Source organism: Pteropus alecto, unplaced genomic scaffold (genome assembly GCF_000325575.1).
Source record: "Pteropus alecto unplaced genomic scaffold, ASM32557v1 scaffold34, whole genome shotgun sequence".
NCBI lineage: Eukaryota > Metazoa > Chordata > Mammalia > Chiroptera > Pteropodidae > Pteropus > Pteropus alecto.
The window spans coordinates 6231118-6240447 of record NW_006435763.1 but is presented as its reverse complement, the minus strand read 5'-3'; the positions used below and the strand labels follow the sequence as shown (position 1 = coordinate 6240447).

General features: G+C 42.0%; 1 pseudogene; it reads right to left on the bottom strand.

The window, feature by feature from the left end:
* Positions 1-117, bottom strand: LOC112479176 (annotated as a pseudogene).
* Between the last annotated feature and the right edge of the window lie 9213 nt (positions 118-9330).

The following is a 9330-nucleotide window of genomic DNA, read 5'->3' as shown; positions in this document are numbered from 1 at the left end:
TGCCTACAGCACCTAGTCTTCCTAGGTGGTCTCCCATCCAAGTACTAACCAGGCCCGACCCTGCTTAGCTTCTGAGGTCAGACATCAGTCTTGTTCAGGGTGGCAATGGCCGTAGACCATGGACCGTGGCTCCACTGGAGTGCCAGCCCAGGACCTCCTGTGTGTAACGCGGACATGCTAACCGCTACACTATGGAACCACGTCCTATGATTGATTCTTAATGTCTGTCTGTCGGGATGTAGTGCTGTGATTGATTGTTGATGTCTGTCGTGAGTATAGATAGGTAGAAGGTATAGAATGCTTATTGCGTGTTTCCTCACCCCAAATCAGAGGCTTCTTATAAACCGTATTGATTTGATTAGGGAATTAAGATTCAATACACTTAAGTACCTTAAATGTGGTTAAGATAATTCTATAGGGTCAGAAAAGGGGGAATTCCTTCGGGAGTTCAGGTAAAGGTCAATTGCATGCAACAGTTGATTTGAAGGATAGAAAGATTCGTTCTCGTGAGGAGACCCTGAGAGAGAATTCTCAGTAGAGATTGCTGATAAGCTACCCAGGCCCCCCAAATAGCTCGTGTCTCTAGAGCTGCCCAGATAGAGTATAGGCATCCCTTATACAAAGAGAAACAGGTGACACCGACTTTAATAATATATTTTATTTCACCCGATATATCCAAAATATTATCACTTCATATAATCAATATAAAAATTATTAATGAAATATTTTACACTCCGTTTTTGGTAATAAGCCTTTGAAAGCTGGTCTATATTTTACTTACAGCATATCTCAATGGGAACCAGCCACACTTCAAATGTTCAATAGTCTGGCAAGTGGCTTCCATATTGGATGTCAGTTCAAACTACTGCTCTCGGTCATATGTTCTTTCTTTCGAAAAGTTTGAATACAGTTAATGAGGTTCCAGCAGTTTTCCCCAAATCTATTCTGATGGACAGATTGATACTAGCAATATTTTTAATCTAAAAAGTATTTCTATAAATAACATACGAGAAAAATCTATTAATTCCTAACTTTAAAAATAATTTAAATTATTAATTAATTTTTAAAAATCGAAGAGGTTATTTTTCCTTCCTGTTAACATTAGGAAGACAGAGTTATTAAGCAGAGAGCAGTAAATAGTTCCTGTGACTTGTTCCTTCTCTCTCTCTTTCTTTACCATTTTTTAATTGTGAAATATAATAACGTAAAATGCCCTATGTATGTGTACAGTTCAGAGGCGTTTAGTACATTCACATTGCTGTGCTAGGCTCCTCATGTAGGTAGAATCATACAGTATGCATCTGTTTGTGTGTGGCTTATTTCACTTTGCCTAATGTCTTCGGATTTGGTAACGTATCTCAGAATTTCCTTCCTTTTTAAGGCTGGGTAATATTGTATGGATGTATTACATTTTGTTTATCTATTCATGCATTGATGGACACTTGGGTCACTTCCATCTTTGGGCTATTGTGAATCATGATGCAATAAATGTGGATATAATTTTCAGTCTGAGTCCCTGCTTTCAATTTTTTTTTGAGTATATACCCAAAAGCAGAATTGCTGTATCATATGGCAATTCTATTTGAGGAACTTTCATACTGTTTTCCATAGTGGCTGCACCATTTTATATGCCCGCCAGCAATGCACAAAGGTTCTAATTTTTCCACATCCCCACCAAGACTGGCCATTATTCTCTTTGTTTGTTTAGTTGTAATAGCTGTCCTAATGAATATAAAGCGGTATCTCATTGTGGTTTTGAACTTCCTAAATGGTTAGTGATGTTGAGCACCTTTTCATATGCCTGTTGGCCATTTGTATGTCTTCTTTGGAGAAATGTCTCTTCAAGTCCTTTGCTCATTTTTAAAATCTAATCGTTCGCTGTTGTTGAGTTATAAGAGTTCTTTAAATATTATGGATATTAACCCCTCTTCAGATATATGATTTGTGAATATTTTCTCCCTTCCATGGGTCACCTTTTCACTTGTTTACAGTGTCCTTTGACACATTATAGGATTGTCAGAAACATGTTCTTGTTGATGTGCCCCACAGGTAGGGGATGTCTTTGACATCAGATAGCCCAGGGTTCAAGAACAGTTTCTGGCACTTACCAGCTGGGTGGCCAGGGACAAGTTACTAAATTTTCTGAGTGTAGTTTCTTCCTATGTGAAAACGAGGATTTGATAGTATTTACCTCTCCAAGTTTGAGGAAGGGTGATAGTTAGAAATAAATACAATTCAAATTCTCAGGTGGTAGTCTTTATTATTTTAACAAAATGGTGGAAAATGTGGTATCTGCTTTTAAATTGGGGAACATAATAGGGCCAGTCTTTGTCATTTATTAGCTCTCTTCCATCCCCAGCATTTGCTGGGAATAAACGCTTCCCAGACACTTGCTGACAAGTTAGAGATTAGGCTATTATTTTCCTACGATCCTATTATTTTCTATTATTTTCGTATTTCTGTTTCTCTTACCCGAGGTGATGTCATACTCAGCCATCTGCTTCCCCTGCATCCAAAAGCCACCTCAAGGCGTGCTTTTTCTGAGAAGCTTCTTCCTGGGCCCAGCAGGAAGGTTCCTCTCTCAGGTGGCATGGCTGGGGGAGGGTCCAACCATCGTGCCAAGCACTGTGACCTTCAAATCATTTTAGCACAAGGAACCTTCCAGAATAAGCTTTCATTTGCCTCCTTGGCGTGGGACAAAGGGATCATTTCAGTTATGACACATATAGCAGTCCACAAAGGGGCTGAACGGTTCTATTTCAGCAAGAAGTTCTGGAGTGAGATATTTATCTTTCTCTTGGTGGACTCTTAAACTCTTTATCTATAATGAATTAAACTTGTGACACCCGATTGCTTTCAAGAAAATGGGCTACTCATACAGACTGATAGATTAAGTTGATTGTTGGCTAAAGTAAATTATAGGGGCAGCATGAACACAGGCAAGGTAACTGATGTGGGTTTAAGCTTCAGCTCTACTATATACTGGCTGTCACCTTGCACACATTGTGTCCTCTGTAAGCCTCTGTTTCATCATTTGTAAAATGAGAATAAGAGATGCAACCGACTTTATGTATTTACCTTGGTTCAGTGAGCAATAAACTAGTTACATAAAACTGTTAGCACAGTGCCTGGTGGGTAACGAGACCAGTAGATGTTGGCTATTGTTATTATAAATTGTATCATCATCGTCGTCATCATCATCATCATCATCATCAGATTTGGGTGACATCTAAGTAGCGACAGGAAATACTGAAGGTACCTTGTTTGAACTTGCATCTGCACATTTCCTCTTTCTGTCCCCATCACACATTACTATCTTTTCTCTTCAACCCAATTCTGGTTGACCCGACTTTAGGCAAGATGTTTAAGAAGGCTGGAATTGGGTAAGAACCCAAAGGAAGACACTAGAAGCCTCAGATTAAAACAGGGAAGGAAACCAAAGTCTGCATTGCTAGAAATGCTTACTAAAAAAGCCAGAGAAAAAGGGAGATGCGCTCTCTGGCCAAACAAGGCTTTGCGTCAATTAGCACTGAAAGCAAAAAGTTTGGGGCCCATGCAATCTGATTCTTCAGAAAGATGTTTACTAGGTAGAGGAAACGGATATGCACAGAATATCTTTTTGAAATCCTGAATGATAACTGCACGAACTGTAGATGGCGATGACTTGCTGCTGGAAATTTTATTTACATAATCTGCATTTTACTTACACATGTCTCTGATATTGCTTTAATCTCGAGAAGCAAAGGAGGTGGCTCCTTCAGAATCCCCACGGAAACTGGGCACCACAGGGCCAAGCATGAGGGGAACTCACTGTCGCCTTTTCTCCACTTTCTAAGTCACGAATAGCTTTGGCTGGGCATCAGCACCCCCTTATTGTTCGAGAGAGTGCAGTAGCCACTGGGCAGCACGTCTTGTGCCCTGATTCATAGAAGCTTGGCCTTTGCCCCAAGCTGAGGCAGCCCGAGTGGCGATTTCAAATGTGTCATGAGATTTCCCAGCCAAATTCCTCCAGCACCAACTTGAAAACTCGCTGTAAAAATAGCCCTGACGAAAGGGGCCTGACCTGTGACAAAGGTTACCTAGCTGGGAGCAGGAAGAAGAGGGCTACTGGTTTTTCTTTTTAAAAGGTCTTTTGTAATGCGTCTCAGATGTGGGTTTGCTTTTAAGATTGGGTTTTAAAAATCACTCTTGTACTCAAGGCTTCTCCTTTTGAGAACTGTTCCTCTGTGCTTGGTGCCTAATTGGGGTTAATCCTGTGCTGGCTCTGGGGATTAAAAGGAAGCAAAAGAGAAAAAGCCTTATCTTTTGTTTGCTCAGGATATACATTTCAGTGTCTATCTGGGAATCTGGAAATCTATTTGGGAAAATCGTAGTGGTTAAGGACTCTGGGGTCGGTTCGACTCTCCATGCTAGAGCCAGGGTCTTTCAGAAGTTAAGAAAGGCTCAGGTCAGCTCTCAGTGTTTGAGGCTCTGAGTATGTTAAAAATTTAAGAAATAGCAAACAGGGCACAAAATGCATGGTGTATTTTAAGAGTTTTTCTTTTTAGAATGGAACACTTTTAACACAAGGGCGGGGGATTACAATGCAATATAAAAACCTAGTAACCAGATGATAATATCATTTATTATGAAATGTTTATGCTTCGCCCCTACGGGTGTGTGGGCTGGTCAGGGGACACACGTTTTAAAATCCAGACTTCTTTTTTTTTTTTTTCAATGTGTCGCTGGGACTCTGCATAACCTCAGCATGCAATAACGTCAAAGGTCTAAATCTGGGGACTTTGACAAATATGGGGTTGGGACCAAATGTCCCTTCTGTCCCTGCCTGTTACAGTCCCTGCTTGCTACCAGCGGGGGGACTTGGGCAGGCTGCTTAGTTTCTCTTGGCATCAGAGAATTCTCCTTCATTAGCGTGGTTCAGGAGATTTCCGTGAAGTAAGCCACACAGAGCACTTGTCTCAGTGCGTGGCATTAGAGAATGCTCAGTAAATCTTAGCTAGAGCTGGTCGCTATTATTAGAGCTAAGTCTCAATGCTTTGGCCAAAGTTTATTTAATTTGTCTATGTGAGTCAGCCCACACTAAGTCTTCATTCTTTGTCTGTTTATTCAACACATATTTGTCAAATGCTTACTTTTAGTGTGTGTTTTTTTTTTTAATTTTGTTTTATAACTACCACTTCTGTATTAGGAAACTAGCAATAAGCAGGAAAAAAAATCACCCATGATCCCATTTATCACAGAACATCAATATTTGGTAAATTTAATACATGTCCTTCTAATCTTTTTTCTATGAACCCCCTTTTTTTTAACAGAGTTGAGATCACAGCACATGTCCACTTCTGAATCTCACGCTTTAAAAAAAAAACATGTTAATGTACTCTTTTCCCAATTTCTTAAAAATTCTTCATAAATACAACTTTCAGTGGTTGCAGAAAATTCCAGCTACAAACATACTGTCTCCTAATCAGTTTCCTGTTGTTGGGCATTGAGATGATGTCATTTCTTTTTTTTTTTTTGCTATTAATAACACTTTTATATTAACCTTAGTCTGTATTTTTGCCGATTTTCATTTCATTCCCCCCATTGACCACCATTTTCGAGTGCTTACTCTGGGTCAGATGCTGTGCTATGTGCTGGGGATTGAAGGGGTAGAGGCGGAACAGGTGTGGACTTTGCTTTCACAGACAGAGCTCGTCTCCTGAGGGAGAGACAGGTAATAAATACACAAAGAAATCCAGTACCTGCAGATGGTGGTGGGTGCTACCGATGAAAGAAATAGGGTAGGTGACAGAGAGTACCTGGAAAGGGCATTGGCCAGCTTTTTTGGGCTGAACGATCGGGGAAAATCTCTTAGAATGAGATGGGCCATGGAAAACTGCCAGGACTGACAGAGACTTCAACCAGGATGGGGATGAGGAGGATCTGGAGGAGGTGCATTTACATCCTCTGTCGGTTTCGAAAGCCCTATAGGAGAAACTCTACTGTTATAAACCATCCCCCACCCCAAAACTTCCTCTTCCCCCTCTATAAAAGAACTTCCTCTCCTTTACACTTGCATGCGGCTTGCCATGGCTGCACACACTGGATTGCAATCCTTTCTTTTTCCCTCTGAATAAATCCTTTTTGCTGATGGCATAGCTGGCTGACTTTTTGTTGGCAGAGGGGCACAAGTGTCAAAAAGGCATTGAAGGCACAGGAACAGCAAGTGAAAAAGCCCAGAGGCTGGAAAGGCTGGGTGTGTTTTAGGAACAGAAAATTGGTCTCTATGGCTGGAGTCGAGTGGAGAAACGCTAACGGAACCAGTGCAGCAGAACCACCAAAAGAAATAAGAAAAAGAAATTTTATTTTTACGTTTCGAGAGTTGGTCATATGTGATAGATAGATTTTAAAGTATGCAAGTAGCTGCCATGGGGAAAACTGGGCTTTCAGTTCTTTTTCCCCAGTAATTTAGAATTGTCTTTATAACTCATATATACCGGGAGGTGAGGTTGGGGGAGGCACCGAAAACTTTTTCGGTGCTTAGGGATTCAAAAACGGTGTTTCTAAACCTTGACTGCACATCAGAATCCCTTGGGGAAGTCTTAAAAAATACTGAGGCCTGGGCCCACTCTGAGACATTCTGATTTAATTGGCCTCAGGTATAGCCTAGGCGTGGGGATTTTGCTGTGAAGACAGAACTGAGAACCACCTTTAGGATTCAATCTGGGCATGAGCTGCTGTGGGATATGTGCAGTGTAGGAGAAACCAGCTCTTAGGGGTTCTGATAGGCTCTTAGTAGTAGCAAGTCTGTATTTTATTCTAAGTAGAATGGGAAGCCATCGATGGGTTCGAAGTAGGATGGCGACATGATCTGATTTTTATTTTAAGAAAATTGCTTTGTCTGCAGTATGGCAAATTTCCTTAGGATAGATTCCCAGAAGTGAAATTACTTGGGGGGCGGGGTGGGGGAAGGGAAGGTATTAACAATTTTAGGTCTTTAGATACACACCGTTAAATTGCTTTCCAGGAAGTTGCTTCCTAATGGCGGTCCCTTACCTTCTGTGTCCTTCCACACTGCTTTGCCAAGACTGAATGTTTTAAATTATTTCTATGGGAGAAGTACAGAAAGCAATGACAAGAGGCAATCGTTTGAGCAACTGGGCACAATCCATGCCAGTTACTTTTTCTTTCTTCTCCTTCCTTGGTCAAATATTATCAAAATAACCATGTGTTTCGGAGAAGTTGTAGATTGTATTTTTAACGAGCATTTATTGATTGCTTACTGTGTGGCAGGCACTGCACAAAACATTTTACATGCAATATCTCTGCTGATCTCAGCGCACTTAAGCGATTGGCACTATTATCATCTCCATTTTACAAATGACAACGTGGGGCACTGTGAGACTCAAGAGTTTGTGGGTGCTCCCTCAGCTTTTAAGTGGAAGAGTTGGAACTTGAACCCAGAACCTTCCTCAAATTACTCTGCTGGTGTGTGATTTGGAAAGGTTAGAGGACTTCTGGAGTTCTTCTCAGGGGTCTAAGGTTCTAGTGATTCTGCTGCGCATCCTTTTGGAATCTGAATTGACTTCATTTGGTCACTGCATCGTTATTGCAATCAGCTTGTTAAGGAAGTCAAAATGATTAATTGGCCACATCGGCCATTCCCTCAGAGAGGAGGGGAACATCAGCTCAACTGGTGCATAAAAAGTAAAGGATTTGAGGAAAATGGGTCTAATAAAGATGTTCAGAACGCACAATTAAGAAAGGGATTTGAGAGAGGACACTTTATTGCCAGATCACAAGACAGGCTTGCAGGGTGGTGGAGAGAGGGCAAACATAAACATTTCAGTCATTTCTTATGATAGATTTCTCTTTCTGACCTCTCCTCCAAGGGTTCCATGAGGACGGGGATTGAGCCTCGATCACTGATCCTGTCCGCAACTGCTTGGTAACAGACACTCAATAAATATTGCTGAACGTTAAATGAAAGAATAAATCACGATTAGGTTGTGCATTAAAAACTTACATGAGGGCAATGTATTCATCACTGCTTACATAATCCAACATTAACTGCAGACAAACAAAAAGGGAAACACTGTGTGGCAGGAATAAGTTTCCCAGAGAGGACCGTATGGGAAGGGGACCCTAATGATGGGACTTGATTCAAGGGGGACTTTTTCTCTGCACAGGAGAATAGGGAAGAGGAAATTATAAAGGACACCTCTTATGAGGCCCCTTTTACAACGGGTAGCACCCTTATACCCCTTCCTCAGCAGGAGGGAGGTGGGAAAGTGTGGGGGACAAGGACAAATTTTAGGGTGGAGTGTGTTTCTGTGGAATATATCCCTCTTAACTCAAGTGTATTATTAAATTATATTAAATTACCTTTTTACACATGTGGGTGACCATGTGTGGGGCTGACCTAGTGGGAATTTCTGCTGTTGAGTCAGTAATCAGCCCTGGCTCACAGCAGGAGTTTCTTTTCCCTGAATGGGCATGCTGGGTGGGGTGGGGTGGAGTTCCATTTGAAACTCTAACTTTCCATCCTTCTTTAGAACTGGTCGGATCATAGTTTATTGAGGGGTTGGTGGGGATAAGCAAGGAGCCAAAGGCTGAAGGAACATGTGTATAGAGATATCAACATCTTGTAATCTTCAAATACGTCTGGTAATAATTTTAAATGACACAGTGATAAAGAATTTTTTCTTGCAACATAAAACAATGGGTTAAGACCCTCTGGGCAGATAAGGTTAAGACCTTTTGACTATCCATCCTCAAGGCAATTCCTGTTACCTGTTGATGTGCATCTTGCCCATCTTTTCTCTTTGTATCTGCATCCACATTATGTATTAGGTTCTTTAGGTAAGTCTTTTGGGGACACTGTGGGGGGGATATTGCTCAGGTTTACTGCCCGTTAGCCAGACTCCTGCTGGCGGGGAAGCGAGCAAGTGCTAGGGTGAAAGGATTTCAAAACACAGTTCACGTTGCGGGGACAGGCGTTGGTGGTCGTGGGTACTCCCCTTCTCCCTCCATTTAGATTTTTGCAATGTGAAGAAATGGTCAAGGCGTCAGGACTCCGCAGGTACATTTCAGGTGGGCGCTAGTAAGTGGATATTCAACCTCTCTTATTATTTTCACTTTCTGTCGTACAGGGTGGGGAAGGTGGACGCACGTGAACCCTAAGCGCAAGGGTGTGTGCGCGTCCGCGCGCGAAAGGGCACCCCGGGCCCTGGATTGGATGCCTGTTTACACCTGACCGCCCGGCCCTCGAGGGTCAGGTGCTTTCCGGGGCGGGCTGGGAGGGTGTGCATGTAGTGGGGTAGCGAAGATCCCCCTCTCCCATGAGCCCCC